We start from the raw sequence: 24,295 nt of genomic DNA, 5'->3' as shown, positions 1-24,295 counted from the left end.
AAATAAGTGCTTAACGCGCAAAATGTAGTTCACATTTCGATTGAAGTAGATTGAGAAAACGGTGTTCAAAGACTCTTTCCGAGGGAATTATTTCTAATATTTTATTTCATGGGCGGCATTTTTGAGTAATGATTTCTGAGATAAGTAATAGAAAATGTAGGCGTTTGTTTTGTGTCAAAGAGTACTCTTAGAATTATTTACTGAATTCTCCCGGTTGTTTTCTTTGCTTTGTTTCATCAAATTTTTCAGTTGTTTTTTTTGTTTCATTATTTTTGAGAACGAACGAATATTGTTTTAAATAGTTTTCGCTTAATAATATGAACATTTTAGAGTTATTTTTGCCAGTTGTGCTTCTTAGCCAATTGAATCTGGCCATGTGTACTTGTTTTAGCCTTTGAAAGTAGATTAGAATGGACCCATCGGGTCGGCAGCGCATTCTTTAGCTCAACTCTTTAATTGAACAAATTCCACATTTTCGAAACATGTTCATTTTTAGTCTGAGCAGCCGACCAGACACAGCTAATATCATTTTACATCCTTTAATATCCGTTAAGATCCCCAAATATCAAATTCCGAATTTTCATAAAAACTCTTTGTTCCCTAATCAACGAATAAATTCAGGCTTACCAGTAGCAGACCGGTTTCAAACTGTCTTTGAGTCAAGATTACATCTCAACTTTCCCAAGTCAAGGGTTTGGTAGACCACAAAATTTGACAGTTCCCTTAAATTAAGAGGCCACTATTCTCAAAAAAATTCGCAAAATGCTTGACGCAACCGACAAAAATGCTCGACCTTCACATTTCCGCAATTCATTTGTAAAAGAGCTTATTTTGTAACGCCACATTAATTTACTTAGTTTAAGTGACCACAGCTTTTACAAAAAATGCTAAATTTATTGACCTTCGAAATTTTACAATTCATTTCAAAAAAGCGCTTATTTCCTAATGCCACCTTAATTGACTTCTACCGATAATTGTTTTTCCAACCAATATATGCAAGGACAGTTAAAGCAAAGTCCCATTTTGAAAAAAGGGAGGATGGAATTGTAACAAGGAAGCAGAGAACGAGAAACACACTTATTTAACCGCTAACAAAAGTTGATGGGCGAGTTTTAAATTTGAGCGACAATAAGCAAACCCCCTGTGGCATACTCACATCACCCCACAATCCCCGCTTGAATAAATTTACTTCTGCGCAAAATGAAACGCGACAGTTACTCAACCTAATACGTTTAATCCTGTCAGCTGAGGCATTTCAGGCATACATAATCAATATTTAAACACAAGGTTTTTTGTATTTTGAGAGCGGATGTGTGCGGAATTTCCGAACAATTCAAGGGTTAATTCAGTACTTTGAAAACATGCCGTTCTTCAATGTTGAAAGACGTAAAATTAGAATAAAGTCATAAATTCTTAATAGAATTTCCCTTTTATGATTGAATAATGACAGTGCTTTTACTGATAATAGAATTGTTTAAAGCTTCCCTGAGAATCGTGCGCTGCTTTGATACCATTTGCAAATGTCGAGATTTTAGACTTGTTCACGTGAATGTGTGAACAAAAAGGTGTGTGCACGTTGACGCGTGCTTACAACGAGTTTTTTCACTTAGATGTTTTAGAATAAAAATGTTTGTTCACGTGAGGCAGGATAATCGGAATCAAGAGAACAATTCAAATGACTGATTAAGCTGCGAGTAGAGAAATTGGGCGACTCCAGAATGTCAAAAAGGTTTTTCACACGGGCTTTTTGAAATGTAATTATACCTAGGGTTCTATTTAAAGCAATTTTTTACTGCGATGTTTGTTCTCTGAAAATGCCTAATTCACATTTGATATAAAAACATTTTTATTGATCTCATTAAAAACGATAAGATCTTGCCAAGAAGCAATTAAAAGAATGGAAAAGATATCAATTTTAAACTAAAATTCGTGAACAAAATGTCAGCTAATTGTCAACTAAATAAGGTTTTAAAAACTATATGGAAGTCGGAGTTTTTCAACGAATATTGACCGATCAGCTGTTGAGACTTCCGCAGTTTTTTGAAATTTGACTCTAGCAGGTGATATCGCGTCTGAATTTGCATGCGAATCTTAAATTTCATATTCTCTGCATACAGCTTATCTGTATTATCTTAATTCAGCTCTTTCCTTAATTCATCTCTCGTATTAATTGACCTGTGAGGCATTACTCAGACAATGATTAGTAGTTTAGCTCAAGTAAGGAGGGAAAAAACTCACCTGATTTTTCGTCTGGGTTTTTTATTAAAAACTTAATGAAGAAAAACATGAGTGAAATCATTTGGTTTTACCTATCTAATAAATTAATTCAGAAAAAAAGTTTTTGATATTTGTTTTCGGCTGAATTATAATAAGTCCAAAACAGGGGTTCTCAATTGCCTTCATAAACAAAAATTCACCAACGTCCTGAAAAAGATGATTCTTCTTCAATTCTATAATATTCATCAATTTGCAGCCCACATTCCCGGCTTGAATAAATTTACTTTCGCGCCAAATGAAACGCGACAGTTACTCAGTCTAATACGTTTAATCCTGTCAGCTGAGGCATTTCAGGCATACTTAATCAATATTTAAATAATCTTTTTTTGTATTTTGAGAGCGGATGTAAGCAGAATTTGAGACGAAGTCAAGCGTTGATTAAGTATTTTGAGAACACGCAGTTCTTCCATGTTAAAAGACGTAAAATTGGAAAAAAAGTCATGATTTTTTAAAAGAATTTTCTCTTTTTTATTGAGTAATGACAGTGCTTGTACTTACAGTTAGCATAAAACGATTTTTTTACGTAGACATTTGAGAAATTTGACAATAGCCCCGAAAAAAAAGTTTTGTTAAAGTAAGACAGGATAATCGAGATCGAGGAAATAATTAAATGACTGATTAAGCTGTGTGTAATGAAACTGATCGGCTCCAGAATGTCAAAAAGGACTTTCACAGGGAGTTTTGAAATCTAATTACACCTAGGGTTCTATTTAAAGCAATTTCTTTACTGCGATGTATGTTCTCTAAAAATGCCTAAATGACATTTGATATAAAAACATTTTTATTGCTCTCATTAAAAACGATGAGATCTTGCCGAGAAGCAATTAAATGAATGGAAATGATATCAATATTAAACTAAAATTCGTGAACAAAATGTAAGTTAATTGTCAAATAAATAAGGTTTTAAAAACTATATGGAAGCCTGAGTTAATCAACGCCTGAGTTTTTCAACGAACATTGACCCATCAGATGTTGGTCAGCTGTTGGGACTTCCACAGTTCTTTGAAATTTCACTTTAGCAAGTGAAACTGTCTGTGCCTGAATTTGCATGCGAATGTTCAATTTTCTGTTCTCTGCATACAGCCTATCTGAATTACCTAATTCCTTAATTCTTCTCTCTCATTAATTCACCTGTGAGGCAATACTCAGGTTATTATTAGTAGTGTAGCTGATGTAATGAAGGAAAGAACACACCTGATTTCTTGTCGTGTTTTTTTTCTCAAAAACTTAATGAAGAAAAATGTGAGTGAAATCATTTGGTTGTACCGATCTAATATATCAATTCAGAAAAAAAGTTTTTGATTATTGTTTTTTACAGAATTATAGTAAGTCCAAAGAAGGGGTTCGCAATTGCCTTCATAGAAAAATATCAACCAACGTCCTCAAAAAAATGATACTTCTTCAATTTCTCTAATATTCATCAGTTTGCACAGAAAAAAGACTACAACAAGCCTGATCTTGCATTATCTTGCAACATGAACAATTATATTGCAAGATTTTTGCAACCTTGTTCCAGTTGACCTCTTATCTCATTAGAAATCATTTTAGCGTCATATTTCAAACTGCGCTAATGTTTTGAAAACGTGATACTTCATTTACTTTTTGGGACATACACAACTACGCGTTTGATCAATGTTTTCAACAAAATTTTTTGCAGTTCGAAACCTATAAACTGATATTTTTCTGTCTTTTAGCTTTCTGTACACTTCGTTTATTTTGCATATTTTATGTGTTCTTCATGCAAAGACAAGTAGAGTTTATAATACAAATATTTTACAAAAATACTTTATTGCTTGTAAATACTCGCTTTTCCATTTTAAAAAAATGAATTCACGCTTCTTGACATGTGCCAACTATGCTCAAAATTATTCAGTTAATAGGTTTTTACGCAAAATTTCAGAAATCCTGCAAGATGATGCAAAGTCGCCTAACGTTCCTTCGAGATCTTGCGCGATAACCATTCAAAGTCTACTGGAACCATTAACTTTGCTCACTGAGCTTTTGCATTGCATTAGGTTGTCTGCTAATCAGAGCCAAAAAGCACCCATTTGTGCTAACCAAAGCTAGACAAATTAGCTTAAGAAACGTTCATCTGCACAATAAAAAATTAAATAATAGCGCTACATATTAGATTTTGACAGCTCGATCCTTAATTCACCTCTTTGATTAATTAACCTGCGGGGCAATACTCGGATTTGAAAATTAGTTTTGCTCATGTAACGAGGGAAAGAACCATATACTAACCAGATCTTTTGTTTTGTTTTTTTTTCATCAAAGACTCAAAGACGAGAAACACGAGTGGAATCATTTGGATGTACCTATCTAAAAACAGTTGAGAAAAAAGTATTTGAAATTTGCTTTTGACTGCATTATAGTCAGTCTAAATCATGGTTCGCAATAGCCTTTACAAAACAAAACTTATCCAACATCTTGAAAAAGAAGATAATTCCTAAATCTCTATATTAATTATGAATTTGCGCAGAAAAAAAATATAACAAGCCTGAAGTTTTTTGACTATCTTGCTTTATCTTCTTGCAACACAAACCATTTTATTGCAAGACTCTTGCGAGCTGGTTCCTGTTGATTGCTAATCTCAATGGTCATAGTTTTTGCATCTCATTTCAAATTGCGCTAACGCTTTTAAAAATGTGATACTTCATTTACTTTTTGGGATATACACAACTACGCGTTTCATTTAAATTTTCATCAACAAAAATTTTAACAGCTCGAAATCTGTAATATAATTATTTCTCTGTTTTTAGCTTTCCGTACATTTTGTTTCATTCGCATATTTTTTGTACTCCTAACTCAAAGAGAAGTAGAGTCTGTACTGTAAAAAATTAACAAAGTTACTTTATTGGCTGTAAAAACTCGCTTTTATATTTCAAAAAAGAATTCACACTTCTTGACTTGTGCCCACTATGCTCAAAAATATTCAGTTAATATGTAATTACACAGGATTTTGGAAAATCCTGCAAGATGATGCAAGGTCTCTTAAGGTTCCTTCGAGGTCTTGCGCGATAGCCATTCAAAGTCTACTGGAACCATTAACTTTGCTCACTGAGCTTTTGCATTGCATTAGGTTGTCTGCTAATCAGAGCCAAAAAGCACCCATTTGTGCTAACCAAAGCTAAAAAAATTAGCTTAAGAAACGTTCATCTGCACAACAAAAAATTAAATAATAGCGCTACATATTAGATTTTGACCGCTCGATCCTTAATTCACCTCTTTGATTAACTAACCTGCGGGGCAATAATCGGATTTGAAAAGTAGTTTTGCTCATGTAACGAGGGAAAGAACCATATACTAACGAGATTTTTTGTTTTGTTTTTTTTTCATCAAAAACTCAAAGACGAGAAACACGAGTGGAATCATTTGGATGTACCTATCTAAAAACAGATGAGAAAAAAGTATTTGAAATTTTCTTTTGACTGCATTATAGTCAGTCTAAATCAGGGTTCGCAATAGCCTTTACAAAACAAAACTTAACCAACATCTTGAAAAAGAAGATAAATCCTAAATCTCTATATTAATTATGAATTTGCGCAGAAAAAAATATAACAAGCCTGAAGTTTTTTGACTATCTTGCTTTATCTCCTTGCAACACAAACAATTTTATTGCAAGACTCTTGCGAGCTGGTTCCTGTTGATTTCTAATCTCAATGGTCATAAATTTTGCATCTTATTTCTAATTGCGCTAACGCTTTTAAAAATGTGATACTTCATTTACTTTTTGGGATATACACAACTACACGTTTCATTTAAACTTTCATCAACAAAAATTTTAACAGCTCGAAATCTGTAATATAATTATTTCTGTTTTTAGCTTTCCGTACATTTTGTTTCATTCGCATATTTTATGTACTCCTAATTCAAAGAGAAGTAGAGTCTATACTGTAAAAAAAAAACAAAGTTACTTTATTGGCTGTAAAAACTCGCTTTTATATTTCAAAAAAGAATTCACACTTCTTGGCTTGTGTTCACTATGCTCAAAGATATTCAGTTAATATGTATTTACACAGGATTTTGGAAAATCCTGCAAGACGATGCAAGGTCTCTTAAGGTTCCTTCGAGGTCTTGCGCGATAGCCATTCAAAGTCTACTGGAACCATTAACTTTGCTCACTGAGCTTTTGCATTGCATTAGGTTGTCTGCTAATCAGAGCCAAAAAGCACCCATTTGTGCTAACCAAAGCTAAAAAAATTAGCTTAAGAAACGTTCATCTGCACAACCAAAAAATTAAATAATAGCGCTACATATTAGATTTTGACAGCTCGATCCTTAATTCACCTCTTTGATTAATTAACCTGCGGGGCAATAATCGGATTTGAAAAGTAGTTTTGCTCATGTAACGAGGGAAAGAACCATATACTAACCTGATCTTTTGTTTTGTTTTTTTTTCATCAAAAACTCAAAGACGAGAAACACGAGTGGAATCATTTGGATGTACCTAACTAAAAACAGTTGAGAAAAAAGTATTTGAAATTTGCTTTTGACTGAATTATAGTCAGTCTAAATCAGGGTTCGCAATAGCCTTTACAAAAAAAACTTAACCAACATCATGAAAAAGAAGATAATTCCTAAATCTCTAAATTAATTATGAATTTGCGCAGAAAAAAATATAACAAGCCTGAAATTTTTTGACTATCTTGCTTTATCTCCTTGCAACACAAACAATTTTATTGCAAGATTCTTGCGAGCTGGTTCCTGTTGATTTCTAATCTCAATGGTCATAATTTTTGCATCTTATTTCAAATTGCGCTAACGCTTTTAAAAATGTGATACTTCATTTACTTTTTGGGATATACACAACTACGCATTTCATTTAAATTTTCATCAACAAAAATTTTAACAGCTCGAAATCTGTAATATAATTATTTCTGTTTTTAGCTTTCCGTACATTTTGTTTCATTCGCATATTTTATGTACTCCTAATTCAAAGAGAAGTAGAGTCTATACTGTAAAAAAATAACAAAGTTACTTTATTGGCTGTAAAAACTCGCTTTTATATTTCAAAAAAGAATTCAAACTTCTTGACTTGTGCCCACTATGCTCAAAGATATTCTTACACAGGATTTTGGAAAATCCTGCAAGATGATGCAAGGTCTCCAAAGGTTCTCTCGAGGTCTTGCGCGATAACCATTCAAAGTCTACTGGAACCATTAACTTTGCTCACTGAGCTTTTGCATTGCATTAGGTTGTCTGCTAATCAGAGCCAAAAAGCACCCATTTGTGCTATCCAAAGCTAAAAAAAATTAGCTTAAGAAACGTTCATCTGCTCAAAAAAATTAATTAACAGCGCTACATATTAGGTTTTGACAGCTCGATCCTTAATCTAAGGCATAAAAACGAATCTACTGATGAGCATTCTCCTGGTTAACAAGTTGAGACCATTAAATTCAACTTGTAAGTGGTGGTTTCATCCATTTCTACTGGAGAAGCTTCAAATAATTGAATCCTGCGACCATTTCGGGTACACAAATAAAGCAGACTTATAAACCTGGTGAAATTAGCCCAACAATGAAACAAAGAGGCCCAAAAAATAACGGAGATGTGATATATTGATAATTCTACGCTTTAATTTGAGAAAACTATCTTAATTGATTATTTTTTTCCACGGTATAGTTATTACGGGTTCCGAATTTGATATCAAAATTCACATCATTACTAATGATCGATAATGAACCTGCCAATCTTACCTGTAGATATTATTAAAACCTCCACGACTAAGAAGAGCAAATTCTTGAGTGCAAAAAACTGCAAGGAGTCTTACAAAACGGCAAAAAATTGTTTCAAAATTACGTTATAAGTATTCTAATGTCTTTTTTTTCTATATCTGTAAGTACATATATGTAAATTTTCATACTTTCACAGATTGTTCAAGCTTCATAAATTGTACCAAAATATCAGACTTGCTACCTTTAGATCATTTTAGCTGCAATTATATGAAAACGATAATCTTATTCCGCGTTCGTGGAGCAACAAGAGTAATCACCAGACAACAGACGGACAGCACCACTCTAACCTGCATAATGCTTAATCCCAGACTGCGTTACTTTTATTCCGTGTGGCGAGATTTCACCGAAAAAAGAGGGGCAACAAGTCAAGACAAACGATACCACAGACATCCTAGAAATAAGTAACCTCTTTCTTAGTATACGCGGGTACTGTACAATATTAAGCAGGATAGTCGTGTGGGCTCCTGCCAAATGCTAGACCCTCTTTTTGGGGGAAATAAAAGATACACTTCGAATTTTTATCACTGCTAATGTTAAAAATGCTAGAAAAAGCAAGTTGGGTGGGTAATATGCCGATTTTATCACCTATAAGATTAGAAACTATTTGTAGACTCGTTGTCAACTCAACTCGTTAGCGACGTTTAAGAACAAAAACAGCCCCCAACCCATTACAAAGAGAGGATAACAAGGAGGCTCGTTAATGTGCGTTCGCCCATGATGTTCCGACCCGCGCTCATCTACATTTTTGAATTAACTGTCTTTTGACTTACATTTTTGACAAAGCGATAATCAAAAGTAGAGAGTTGAGTTCAAAAAAACCGTTACACAACCAAACTAATAATTGAGTTAAATAATGCCATGCCTCATTAAAACGATATCTGCATCGAAAATGTTACGAGAAAAAAAACAACAACTACAAAAAAGCAAAAACAAAAGTTTCACGTCAAAAATTCAATATCTAATTTTAAAAGCACCTGGTAACAACGTCACATTACAATTAGACAAAATCCTACTAACTACACAAATTTAATTTTTCCTAACTACACAGCAGATGGATTTTTTCTTAATGAGACTAGGTAACAATTCTACAAAAAAAATAATTAGGCGAAATTCAAAGATCAATTAACATTTTTTAAACCGAATAATTTCAAGTCTCAAAAATCAATAGCTTTCAACGAATTAATCGTCAATAAATTTACTAAAGAATCTTGATGAAACCAATAGGACCTGTCTTTGATTAGACTAAGCCATAGGAACCGACTATAGATGCAGAAAAATTACAAACATTGCGAAAACACAAATTAGTGAAGCCATTAAAATCACAAGCTATTATCTGAATTATTATGTATTTTTATTTCAGTTTCCATCTATGATAATTCAGCTAAATATATACTGAAGGAATAAATAAGTTCAATGGGGCCACATTTGAAAATCATTGGGATCTGTTATTACGCGATTGTGCTAAAGGAAGAGAAAAAGAAAACAAACTCACATAACATTTTATGATAACACATTGTCTAACAAACAAAACATTAGTTACGTCATAATATCGGTAAACATGTTAATTTTTAAAATACATGGGACCTCTCGATGATGAGAACATGTTACAAGTTAATGAAAACAACAACAAAAACTGAAAGAATTGAAAATCTCAAAAATGTATATTATAAACATGAAGACTAATCGCTATAAACAGTCTTCATCGGGTAACCTTATCCAATAAATCCTCAATTACAAGCTTTTGAGACCGGTCAGCATTTTACGGCTACCTAACGAATAAAAAAAACAGGCTAACACAGCAAATTCAAAAAAACATTGAGCGAGGAAAGTCTCGAAGCCATTAAAAAATGATTTTTTAGTTAAAACTTTTCCAATTTCAAATTTTTTCTTACAGCAATGGGATTCTTTTTTGAACAATTTGACTGCATTAAATCAACAAAACTGAACAAACACATTAAAACAACGAAATTTTTTTGAGAAAAACCGTAAAAACAACGCCATTAAATTCAATAGCCTTCAATGGGAGCTAATAAATACGCTAAGTCATGCCTCGGTGGAACAACAAAAAAATCGAAAGTTTGGCGTTCTTAACGCATCAATAAGATCTTACAAAAAGTTATTGATTATGAAAACATCAAAAAACACAGGCAAAAAACAAAGCGCGAGGAGTGTCGAAGCCCTTTAAACGAGCTTTTCTCTGAAAACTTTTTGTCTGATACACAAGAGATGTCGTCATCTCTAAGCCCATGAAACTATCAAAATTAAGATAATGTGTGTAATATAACAAAAAGAATTAGAATTAAGAAAAAGAGATCAAAAAATTTTTAAAAATTTATAAAAATTCGTGCATCGAAGTCATAACACCAATAGTTAGAACACAAAACCGCTAACTAGATTAATAATGGTTGGATTAGAAAAGAAAGGTACGGTCATAACTGAGTCTGACTTGCAGTTCACGTTCTAAAGGTTAAGATCATTTAATTTTAAAAATTTCTCGGAAAATCATTTTTAAAGTTTTAACAGCCACAAATAACGGCAAAAAGAAAAAGTTCAGTGGAAAAGTACGCAAAGAAAGTGTCGAAGCCATTTAAACAATAAACTTTTCTCTGAAAACTTTGTCCCATATCCCTTGAAAAAATTCTCTTAGCCAATGGGATATATTAACATCAGGAGAATGTGATAAGATTTCAAAAGGGACCAATAAAACAAAAAATCCTATTTTTTTTAATTTCGAAATTTTATATCATTGAAGTCATATAACAGATAATAAGAAGATAAAACCGCTAACCAGATCAATTTTGGTTGCAGTAGAAAATAAGGGGGTCGTGTCATTACTGAAGTTGACTTAAAAGTCACGAAAATAGTTTATGATTGGTTAACGTTAAAAAAAAATTCTCGAAAAATCCTTTTTAAAGATTTAACAGCCATTAGCTGTCCACTCAAAGCTCTAGATAGGTTCTCTTAATGCTCATCAAGAAAACTATTGCACTTTTAGGCAACGAGTTTATGCCATGGATCTCCAATTTAGTAAAACGTCAAAAAAATCAAAATTTCATTTAAACTTCAGAGTCGTAGCCAAAAAAAAATACGAGCGAATCTTTGAAAACGAAATTTTTGTTCATTGGGCTTCATTAGTCTGTGAATCAGGTTTATCATTAACGGAACCTTGGGATGAAAAGTGAGTAGTCTCTATGTGACATAAGAAAACAACAAAAATACGATTTTTTTTAAAAAAAGCTCTCAAATAGAATTCGATAATTTTTTGATAGTAATCTTCCCTATGTGACCAGAACTATTTTTTTATCGCCTTTCGTCTATTAGGAACTCAATATTGATTCTTTTTGTTGCTTGAAATGTAATTCTGAATCAAAATTTTATAAAATTTTTGTAATTTATAAAATTACAAAATTTATCTTAATTTGAACAATTACACTAAATTACACATTAATTACGCTAAAAGTGAACAAAAAATCACATGTTCACACAAAACTTCAATCCTCGATAGCTCCTCGAAAAAAAGGAAATTCAATAAAATCTTTTTAATTTCGAAATCTACGCTGGACGAGCTTTTTAATGATACCACTCACAATTCTCTACGATGAATATATCGATCGGTCAAAATTGACTGAACAAAAAAAACCCATTTGAGTATATAGTTCCTCCCCCCCCACAAGTGGGGTCGGAACAAAAAAACTTAAACCCATCTATTGCAACGATAAGGCTACCAGATTGCTTTCTATATGAGCCTAAGTAGTGTGTGTTTCTCCGTTTGACTCCAAGACGCAAGGACGCATCGGCCATCCAACCTGGAGTGAGAAATTCATCGCTCGCTCGCTGTTTCACATCTCACCGTTCGTGCTTCGCACTCACTCTCGCTCAAAATTCCCACACCAACGTGAACAACCTCACCGTCCTCACATCATGAAGTCAAAGCGAAGAAACACACACTACTTGCCTGACCGGCGGGCTAGCTACGCACACTAAAAATAATACAAATAGATTCATAATTGAATATATATGTTCGTATGATGATAAAAATAATTGAATGAATATGTTCACATAATGATGAAATATAGTTTTATAATTGAATGAATATGTTCACATAATGATAAAAAAAATAGAATCGTAAGCAAAATAGTTCGAATGCCTGTGTATCCACACTTTGGCAAACACATAATTTTTGAAAAGTAAGCGTAGAGTAATTCAATCGAAATCAGTTTCTTTTTAATTGCTCTGTTTACAAAAACATTTACGCTTGAGTGATTTTAATTATGTTAATTATCGCCTGAATGAACACAAAATTTCCAAAAATTATCTCCAACACTACTGCGAATTGGAAACTCTGGTTTTCACCATTATAACTAACGCATTCATACGAGTAAAATGAAATGTTGATGATCGAAATCCATTCAGTATTTCAAAAGTTTGGTTTTAGGTGTATTGTTTACTATTTCTCAGAAATAGCCGTATAAAAAACATCAAAATGTGCTCAGTTTTTGGATAATTTCTCCATGAATATTTACCCGATTGACTTCAAACAAAGTCCGAAATAACGTACACAAAATCCCAAACAAAATTATGAAAAATTATGGAAAAAACATTCAGGGAAAAATGTGGGAAAATCTGGGAAAACATGGAAAAGTTTTTAGGAAAATTTGAAACTAATTGTGTGTGATATATCTTTGGAAAGCTGAGGCTTTGTAGAGTTAGGAAATAACATCAATAATACTTTCATTAATTGCAAGGTAAATTTTCAATTACAATTTCATATTCATCGAATAATTGTCTTGGTCTCCAACACCTACAATAAACGCATACAATCATATGTCTTAAACAATAAGGGCAGATAATTCGGTTATCCATTTATTAGTAACAAATAGAATATCTCCTATATAACTTCTAACTTCATCAAGAATATCTTTACTTTTTAATGTTCTTTCTTTTATATATATATATATATATATATATATTCAAAATCTAACTATCTTTGCGTAGAAATTCTGAAGCATAAAAGTAAGCATTTAGATGCAAAGGCATTGTTAACTAATCTAATATCATTAGCATCAGCAAAATTTGCATTATCGTTTCTCCTAACTGTTATATCATATTGAAGATAAGCATTTCCATTTTGATGATAGTTATTATTTTCACCCCAAATGAATTCAACATTTTGATCAGATTCCTTGAGATTAGCTCTATGTTGGTGATATATTTTTGTGTAGTCTCTTTTAACTATCGATGTGTCGATAATTGTTTCGTCAATTAGTTGAAAGTCTTCGATGCTCATTTACTTTCTGAAAATCGATTAGTAAATTTTAAGAAATCCTAACCAGAGAGTAATTTTTCCTTGAATTTTTTTAGTTTATCTTTGTTATCTATGGTTTTAGGTTGTTCTTTAAGACTTTTAAATTTTGAAGTATTTAAGTTGGGTCTTTTTATTAAAGTTTTTGGCATTTACTTAACCAAAAATGATGAAACTATAATTCCTTAATTGATAATCGAAAAGTAATAGATTGACCATTAAAAGAAACTAAGTTTCCATTTTCATTTCGTAATTTAAAATTGATTGCAGATATAAAATCTTTACTTTCCATCATAAACCACATTATTCCACCTCTAAATTTTTCAATATATTTATAACCTGGATTTTAATCCATAGTAGAGTTATGAATTACACGAGTTCTTTTTCCATTAATAATCATACCTTGAGCAATATCACATTCAACAAAAATGTTATCGAAAGATATTATATCAACAAGATGGTCAGATAAATTATAATTTTCACTAACTACTCTTGCGTCGAATCCTAGAAGAGTTCTAATTGTTCCAGCATAGGTAAAATCTATTTCCCATCCATCTTCAATTTCAATTATAGACTCCTGTGTGTTGAAATTAGGTTTAATTGTAATTGGAAATGTTTCACCATCAGAATCTCCGTTTGAAACCATTAATCGTTTTATTTCTAAGTCTATTGCTTCCAACTCATAAGCACCTTTCGGAATCTCAATATCAACAATCATTTTTTCTGGGGTAATATAAAAAAATTTGTTATTTGCTTCTGTAATATTGAAAAAACCATTATAACCAGTTAGAAATGTAATTGCTATTTTGAATTGTTTGTTATTAGTTTGAAGTGGTTCGTCTAGATTAATCTCATGAGTTGACTTATCCATTACAATTAGCATATGCTCCTCAATTTTTGCTCTAGTATTGAAAGCTATTTGATCTAGTGTTTTATTAGATAGCTCCATTTATTTAGTAGTAAATTTATCAATAGCATTTCTATATTGTTGTTCTGTTTTAATTTCACCTTTTTTGAATAAAGCATCTAACAATTGTGAAGCTTCTATTAAAGTATCAGTATGACCTGCTAATTTTAATCCTAGTAGAACTTGTAATCTAGTCCATATCTCATCGGAATCTGATGGCACTACTATTGTCTTTGTTCCATTGCCTTCTAAATCTGATTCTAAAGATTCATATTCATCAGATTCCCCACTTACTAATGTTGGTATTGGGGGATTTAAAATCTTTTTTACTCGTGATTGAAGTTCGTTTTTTATATAATCTCGTTGTTTAGATGGTTTATCAGTATTTGGATTATAATTAAATTCATGCAGAATGTTACTAATCTCAAGGATATCATTATCACTCATATTATTGAAATTATAGTTTGTTTGGGTTAGAGCTTTTTGAATTTCTGGTGTTAGATCATAGATATTTTTTCCAATTTTTACATTATTTCCCCCCATAGGAGTGGCATAAACACCATTAAACGTATATCGACCTCCTCTAGCATTTTCTACCTTAAACATGTTTCTAGATTTGAGCATCGAACCTAGTGTTATCATTAAGCTTTGACTTATTGTTACACTAGGTGGAGATTCTATTACAAAATTATTCACAACATTTGGTAATTCTAAATCTTTTGTTGCATCAACTACCTCATCAATTTTATTAGTTATGGGTTCGAATGTTTCTGCTAATTTTTGATTATATGTTTGTTTGAATATCCTATTCTTAATTTTTCTTGCTTTTTAATTTTTCTGTTGATTAGCTAATTTTTCTATTGAGGCTAAGTCTTCTTCAGTTACATTTGGGTAAACACTCATTTATAATTTCAAAATGGATCAGTCATTGGAACAAAAATAGAATCTAATCCTAATCGATATCTTCCAACCCATTTATCTTCATATCAATTGTTAGTGGTTGAAAATTAGTTTGCCAACAGCTATTAGCTAATCATTTGAATTCACCGAGAGTCATATCCATGCTAGCTTTATCTTGGAATAAATTTAGGACATTCCTGCTATTATTTGGTCTGAATAAGTGAAATACATTACTGTTTTCTCTTATTGTTTGTTTTGGTAATTCATAATAATCTTGACTGATTATGAAAACAGCTATATTGTTATGGCGACCTCTTTTGAATAACGCTTTTACTCGGTCATCATTCATTTCTCTGTCGTTCAGATCGTCTAAAATAATAACTGTGGATTCACCTTGATATTCTGTTGGATCTTTTAATTCATCAATATTTTCATGAACAAATATTTCAATGTCAGAGAGTTCATCACCAAGACAATCTTCAATAGTTTTTTTGTTTTTTAATATTTTAGATATTGATTTCGGGGGTATTTTTTGTTCGAAACATTCTATTAGTTTTTGATACATATCTTGATGAATCGATGGTGAATAAATATATATTTCAGTGAAATCATTAATTATTTCAGTTATCAATTTTGTTAGTAAGCAAGTTTTGCCACACCCTGATGGTCCTGATATTACTACTCGTACAGGAGATTTTGGAGATAATTTCTTATCCATTTATATTTGAATAATTTATTTTAATTATAAATGGAAGTGAAAATTGTTGAGTGTCCTGTATGTTTAGAAAACCTAAACGTTGATGTTTTATATTGTTCCGATGGTTATTTATACCACCGAATATATTTTGATGGGCTAAATTTTAAAAGTCCTATAACCAGAGAAAAAATCACATTTTGGTTACCTTTGGAAAGAACTGATGATAATATAGTACGATTCGAAAAAGAAAGTAGAAATAACACATCAATAATAATATATAATTCTTCAGGTTATAATCAATATGGTTTTGACATAGAAGGTTTTGATAAAAATGGATTTAATAATCTTGGTTTCAACAAAGAAGGTTTCGATAGAGATGGTTTCGATAAAGAAGGTTTCAACAAAATTGGGTTTAATAGAGAAAAAGTATTAGTCAATGTAGATAAAGCTAAAATTGCAATCATAAAAGACCTGTGGAATATCTATTATGCAACTGAAAAAGTAAGGGATAACTATGAATTAATTAAAGAGTGTGTTGAAATGGAACCTAATACGTATAAATATACTTCTCCAAATTTGAAAACAAATATAGACTTAGCTAAGATTTTTATAGAAAATGGTGGTTCTTTTAACTTATTGAGTAAAATTATGCGTAATAATAAATCAGTTGCAATGTTATCAGTTCAAATTAATCCTAAAAATTATCAACATCTTAACAAAAAATTGAAGGATGATGATGAAATATTTGAAATTGTTGTTGAATTGGATAAAAGAATGATTGGTTGTGCAAGTGAAAGATTAAGAGCAATTTATCAAGTATAAATAATCTTTCAAACTGATAACGAATTTTACAATTTCAGATTAGCTGTATATTTGATATCTGTGCTATTAGTATTGCTATCGATTTCAAATTTAATCGCTACAATTTTATTCCCAACTGTGTTTAATTCAAATAATTGTTTATATATAAATGGTACCGAAGTGTCCTATCAATAGTATTGGAATCAGAAATCCTGTTATGTGTAGTGATGGCTATATGTATGAAGAGAAATGTTTAGTTGAGTGGCTTAATTCGAATTGTACTTCTCCTATAAATCGAAAATTTATTGATTTTGTTAATATTTGTGAGATATCTGAAAAATGTTTAAATGACTATTCATTAGAAATTGAAGATCCATATGAGCGAAGTAATTTTACATATTCAAAAGAAGAAACAATAATTAAATATTATTTAAATATGCTCGAGAACGATGATGAAGTAGATATAATTTTTGATAAAGATTTAATGTTAAAGCTAATTGATAGAAATTGTGCATGGTTCGAATTTGCAAGTGATGAATTAAAAGATGATAAGGAAGTTGTTTTGAAAGCGATTGAATATAGTGGAGTGCTTATAGATTATGCTAGTAGCAGACTACAACAAGATGAGACAGTCGTTCTTGCAGCTGTGAAAACTACTCCTAGTATTATATTATCTAATAAAATTTTGGTAAATCACTTAATCTATGAAACTGCATGTTATTATAATAATGTGAATTTTAGAGATGAGTTTCTTTAAAAAAATAAATTAAATCCTGACTCTAATAGAAATATGATTGATGAATTAAACACTATGAAAACGTTATTTGAATAATTTCTTCTCTAATAAATGATAACTGATAAGAAAGAAATTATACATCTTTTAACAGTTAAAGGTGTTCCAACATTTGATCAATTTTGTGTTTTAAATTATGTAGATGATAATTTGAAAAATGATAAAGAAGTTGTAATGATGTGTGTTGAATTTTCTGGAAATAATTTAAAATATGCTAGTGATAATCTAAAAAATGATAAGGAAGTTGTGATGAGTGCTGTTAAATCAAGTGGAATTTCTTTGAAATTTGCTAGTGATAATCTAAAAAATGATAGAGAGATTATAAAGATAGCTATTAAGAATTCTGAATATGCTTTTGAATCAGTGAGTGATGATTTAAAAAGTGATAAAGAATTTATGATGAGTGTTATTAATTCTAATAATTGGTTGTTAGAATATGCTAGTTATGAATTGAGAAATGATAAAGAGCTTGTGATGGAAGCTATAAGGCATAGTCCTAATAATTTATGTTTTGCTAGTTATGAATTGAGAAATGATAGAGAGATTGTTATGGAAGCTGTTAATAGATGTGGATTTTCTTTGAAATATGCTAGTGATGAATTAAAAAATGATAAAGAAGTTGTTATAAAAGCTATTGCAGAAAATGTAAATGCTTACTTTTATGCTTCAGAAGTTTTACGCAAAGATAGTCAGATTTTGAATATATATATTAATGAAAGAACATTAAAAAGTAAAGATATTCCTGATGAAGTTAGAAGTTATATAGGAGATATTCTATTTGTTACTAATAAATGGATAACCGAATTATCTGCCCTTATTGTTTAAGACATATGATTGTATGCGTTTATTGTAGGTGTTGGAGACCAAGACAATTATTCGATGAATATGAAATTGTAATTGAAAATTTACCTTGCAATTAATGAAAGTATTATTGATGTTATTTCCTAACTCTACAAAGCCTCAGCTTTCCAAAGATATATCACACACAATTAGTTTCAAACTTTCCTAAAAACTTTTCCATGTTTTCCCAGATTTTCCCAGATTTTTCCCTGAATATTTTTTCCATAATTTTTCAAAATTTTATCTGGGATTTTGTGTACGTTATTTCGGACTTTGTTTGAAGTCAATCGGGTAAATATTCATGGAGAAATTATCCAAAAACTGAGCACATTTTGATGTTTTTTATACGGCTATTTCTGAGAAATAGTAAACAATACACCTAAAACCAAACTTTTGAAATACTGAATGGATTTCGATCATCGACATTTCATTTTACTCGTATGAATGCGTTAGTTATAATGGTGAAAACCAGAGTTTCCAATTCGCAGTAGTGTTGGAGAAATTTTGTGTTCATTCAGGCAATAATTAACATAATTAAAATCACTCAAGCGTAAATGTTTTTGTAAACAGAGCAATTAAAAAGAAACTGATTTCGTTTTAATTACTCTACGCTTACTTTTCAAAAATTATGTGTTTGCCAAAGTGTGGATACACAGGCATTCGAACTATTTTGCTTACGATTCTATTTTTTTATCATTATGTGAACATATTCATTCAATTATAAAACTATATTTCATCATTATGTGAACATATTCATTCAATTATTTTTATAATTATGTGAACATATATATTCAATTATGAATCTGTTTGTATTATTTTTAGTGTGCGTAGCTAGCCCGCCGGTCAGGCAAGTAGTGTGTGTTTCTTCGCTTTGACTTCATGATGTGAGGACGGTGAGGTTGTTCAAGTTGGTGTGGGAATTCTGAGCGAGAGTGAGTGCGAAGCACGAACGGTGAGATGTGAAACAGCGAGCGAGCGATGAATTTCTCACTCCAGGTTGGACGGCCGATGCGTCCTTGCGTCGTGGAGTCAAACGGAGAAACACACACTACTACGATGTGAATTCCTTAAATGACAGACAGACTTCAATTATCAAGTCGGACAATCACCGTTCAGTTCCTAAACTAATTTTTTCAACATCTTATAAACCGTATATAGTAAAGGCGGATTTCAATTCTAACGTCAGACAACGACTGTTCGTTTTCGAAAACAATTTCTTCGACGTCTTTTAAATCGTGTATAGTACAAAAAACGATAGGATGTACTCTCTAACGAATAGGTGGGAACAACCGTAACGATATTTTTTTATAAGAGGCGTAAAAATAAGCCACAGAATAACAAGTGTTTTGCAAACTTTGGCTATAATATGTAACACATATCAAAGATGCAACAGCTCACACATGAAAAGATGTATTTGTTTGCAAACCAATTACACGAGTAAAATCCAGTCGAAATCATTTAAGTTTGATAAACAAAAACTTTCTGCGTTTCGAAAAGAGAGATGGCAGGATAATACACACATGGGAATTATGACTAACATGTCTGTGACGAGATATTACTTTACGGTAGAAGAAATTAAATGAAAATGCAATTCGATAGTGTTGCCGATATCACAGTAATTGGTTAATATCAGTGAGCATTTATAATGTGAGCATTTCAAACACGTTATTTGTTCTGGAAGCGAAAACAGTTTTACGTTGGCGGTCACGGTTTTTTTCTGATACTTGAGCGCTAAACTATTTTCCGCCTTTGTATTCGGGCTGTCAAAACTTTGTTTTATTGAAAATGGGCCAGTTCCACAACTATTGTCGTTGCTTTTCGCATTGTATTGGTCAAAAAATGATGTAATGTAACTTACTTTTAATTAATATATGTTGATTTATGTGCAAATAATAGCTTCATTGCTTGTGGGAACAATTAGGATGCTCTGATTGTCATGTTACATCAAACAGCTATGAAAAATGCTTTGAAGTTGGCCAGTTCAGGTGCAGTGAACACACAACATACGCTAATATCATGTTGTCTGGTAGAAAAATGATAATGTGTAAGCAATGTGAACCCACACGAACATATGAAATATCTTGCCCATTTTTTCTACAAGGTGGTATGGATTTCAAAAGAGGAAAGTAAACTGCGTGAAAAGATTGAGAAACAAAAATATGTCGCTTACCTGTAACAGCAAAACTCTTCCAATCAGCTATACAGATAACTTGCAGAAGGAATACGACTTTTGTAACAAATTGCGTTATTTTTGTAACAAAACTGTTCTGTATTATGTTCGCTGTGACCGATTTCAGCTCCCGGCTCCTGTTTGATTCCCAATATTAATATCCGCTTTCAGTGTAGACACAAATTAACCATTCACGCGCACAATTTTACCACACACCGCTATAACCGAATATCTACTTAGTTATAACTTGGTGAGGGAAAGCAATTTTGCCAATTGTCAACATAAAATGCGGTACGGGAGTGAAAAAAGAGGTTAAAATTGGCAGAAATAGTTGAGCATACGATGTTTGCCGCCCAATATGTTACCTCGATGGTAAAATGAGTAATGTGGTACATTAACTGCGTTTGTATGTACTTAGTCAACTTCTCTGCAAAGTTATGCAAATAAATTATATTCGCTAGAAAAGCTGATTAGTCCGTCTATCTTTCTGCCAATGAACTGTAACTGCAGCGAATTATACCAGAAGGTACGGCAGTATATGATTGTGATGGTCAATGTCAAGTATGATAATAACTTGGTTTTATGAAAGTTACTCAACTGTTCTGCTATATGTACATTTAGTATATACTCTATGTGTAAGTAACCAATATTAACAAGTATACATTAGTTGAAAATCTGTTAGTAAAGTGAAAATGGAAGATCGGTTATTCAACCTTTCTATACAATTGTGGCCGCCAAGTCCTCTATAATTTAGTTATCCAATTCTCAACAAAGAATGGACTGCGTAGATTTCTTTTCAATTATTTAATAAATTCACATACAGAGAATGCGAGATCCAGACATATAATTTACTAGGAGCCTCGAATTCGTTAATAATTGAAATCGATAGAGCGATGAAAAAGCATGAACGAATGTACCGCACAAAAACTAAAAGCTAGTTAAACTAGTTCCCCATTCCTCCCAATGGCACGAGTTTTCACGCTGGGTGATAAATTATTTGAGGATTGCTCCAGGAAAAGGAAGTTCATAGACTGAGTTAGAGAAAATTGTTTTGACAAGAGTGACAAATCAGTCCATTTGAAAGTGAAAAAAAAGTAACCAAACCAAAAGACTGAGGACACAAATTACAAATAAGGTTGAATTGCATGCCTACCTCTGCACGAGATGAAAAATACTAGAAAAAATTGCACAGCCCATTTATAAATAATTCAGAAAAAAAAAGGGCGAAATAGATTTTTATTATGAAGAGGAACAAAAATCGACACAGTCAATTGTTGAGAGTAATAAATAATTTCTGCAGCAGAATTGACTTTCTTCGAAAAAGGCTGCATCTATGAGTACAATGTACAGCTTAGCTATGTATTGAATTTCAAACAAATTCTTTACCCACGACAGTATCCATTATTCAAAAAGAAACACTTGAACTTCTCGTTAGAAGAAATCTCCAGGTCATCAACACAATAAACAGTAAACTAATGAAACCATTCATTATTCTTTTATCCTAAGTAAGCAAAAATCTGCCATTCAACTTTTGGAGGTCATAGACAGCAAAGCATTCGAGATTTAAAACCAAACAAAATATCATACTCGTCCAACTAAAATTGGATTTTCAAAGTAATTGAGTTTCTGCCTTATCGTGGAACATCATTAGACCACAGTCTCCCCTCTTTTTGAATAATTCCCCACATTTCGAAGAGTTATTTTCATGAGCAGAATTGCTCTTTTTGAGTGACTGTGGCCACTATTTTGCGTCTGAAATTTTTATGTGGAACCAACATTGCAGCCAATATTGGTGAAACTATTTGAAGCTACGGTAAAGTGAGAGCAGATTTTCACAATCACAGCTTCACGGAGGCAGAGGGGATTGAACCATAATCCTTGTGTTAGTCCTACACCTTACCTCTCGGCTATCACAACAATCGGTTGTATTAGAAAAATGTAAAACACCCATTTAAAGTTACATCAATGGTTGAAGGAATAAGGCGGCCTGCTAACTCACTCAAGTATAATTGAATACGACTGATTTGACCCTGGAGTTTTTCACATGCAACAAAAGCATTGATAAACGGCTGACACAATATGATTTTTAAAAGCGTCTTTGGTAGAATTCAGAGCCAAAAAGTTGATTGACCTTAAAGAAAGTCAATCAAACTATTGATATACAGCTGCAAATAGTATACAGAAAAGCCAACAAATGCAGTTGTGATCAGATTATTTATTTTCACTCAAAAGTTCAAGATTGCTACAAGGTCAAATTTTCAGCAAAAATCTTATAGAAAAAAAACAGTTATTAAATTTAAAGATGTAGAAAAATACCAACGAAAAAAACAGCAGATCGACTTTAGTATCAACTTTGATGGTAAAGGCATTGAACTGGTATCATTTTAGTAAATTTTCTTCAACCCATGTGCCTCTAAAGCAAATAAAGGGCATCGGTTGTTTTGGAATGAGGGGGTAGGGTTAGCAGGGCTGCACGAGAGGGGGTTTAAATAATCAGGTGGAGGAGGGTGGACGGTGGGGTGTTGGGGGTAGGGGTGACTGAGAGCGGGGGAGGGGGGGGGGCTCTAACTTTTAGACTGAGAACCGCCCTTCACACCTTCAATTTGTCTCTACCAAAGTTTCGGTGATGGTATACTTAGAGACTAGTAAGGCTTTAAGAGAGCTGCTGAGAACATTATACGACTAAAAAATTTACTATTTGGACTGCAAAAATAATATGAGCAAATTATAAAAGATTAATGGATAATTGTTCTGACCCATTTTAGTGGGGGGAGGATCAACATACTCAAATGGGTTATTTTTGTTTGGTCAATTGTGGACTATCAATTTTTTATCTGAGAGAGCTCTGAATGGTTTCATTAGAAAGCCCATCCAACCTAGAGAATGGAAGTAGAAAAGTTTTTTGATTGTTGCTTTTTTCAGTGAGTTAACGAGTTTTAAACTTTTTTGAACAATAGACAAACTTTCGTTGTTTTCATTCACAGTTTCCGGAATATTTGCCTCTATTTTTGTCATTCTTGCTAAAATATGTTTAAAATGTTTTTAAAAACGTGTTGTGAATTTTTTTCTCTAAAGATAGAGAAGTGCCGATGAAGTTTTTCATCTAATTCTTGGCTCAAATTTTTGCTACTTTTTTAAAAAGATCAGCCTTTGTCTCATCGAAAATTGCAAGAAAAAATCTTTGTTTGTCAAATTTGCTTAATTTTGCCGGAAGTGAACGCCTAAATTTGCTGACACAATTTGCTTCAACTGAAAAGAGGGCAAATTTACCTCTCCAATTACTTTGATTTTTTGGGGGTTAGAATTGTTAGAAATGCCAAATTATCTATATCCATTAAACTGGGAACAATTGCATGGTTTTAACGTGCTATCAGTAATAGCAAGGTTAGTTTTGGTCTGATGGTCGAAATCTAAAATCAAAAACATGCGGATTGTAATCAGTGGCTGTATTTATTTTCTACAAAAATTATCGATTACAGAAGAGAACAATTAATATCAGGCTCACTATTGACAGGTCCAATATGCTTCATAGACATTTGTTTTCGAGCTTTTTAGTCGAAAACGTTTCGTTGTTTTGAGTAATTTGTTTTCAAAATAAGCAAGGGATAATTGAGATTTGCCACTATTTACAAATTATGTTTTTTCCTACTTGCACCTTAGTTTCAGCGACGACAGAATGCATCTTCGGCTTTATTAACTTTTAATCAAAATTTTCTGCTTTTGTCACATTCTTTACTTATTGATAAGGCACACATCACTTTATTGGTGTTCAAAAACAGCACATTCAAATTTATAGTTTGTTGAGGCATGAATTATGGTTTTAACGGCTTCGACAGCGTTTTCTAGAAGAACTAAATGCATTTTATTTTA

At 32.0% G+C, this 24,295-nt stretch overlaps 1 protein-coding gene across 2 annotated transcripts in view; it reads right to left on the bottom strand.

The window, feature by feature from the left end:
- LOC142355010 (uncharacterized) overlaps positions 1-20,928 on the bottom strand; it is an 86,321-nt gene extending 65,393 nt beyond the window's left edge. Inside the window, exon 1 of one of the 2 annotated variants that reach the window (XM_075407336.1) lies at positions 20,426-20,928. The gene's annotated coding sequence lies outside the window, so the exon portion shown is untranslated. Of the gene's footprint in view, positions 1-20,113; positions 20,371-20,425 lie in introns of those variants that run through there. The other variant, XM_075407431.1, reaches the window with a different exon arrangement.
- Between the last annotated feature and the right edge of the window lie 3,367 nt (positions 20,929-24,295).

The sequence above is a fragment of the Convolutriloba macropyga genome, chromosome 1, assembly GCF_964194025.1.
Source record: "Convolutriloba macropyga chromosome 1, txConMacr16.3, whole genome shotgun sequence".
NCBI classification, from domain to species: Eukaryota; Metazoa; Xenacoelomorpha; order Acoela; family Convolutidae; genus Convolutriloba; species Convolutriloba macropyga.
This window is presented reverse-complemented; position numbering and strand designations above follow the sequence as displayed.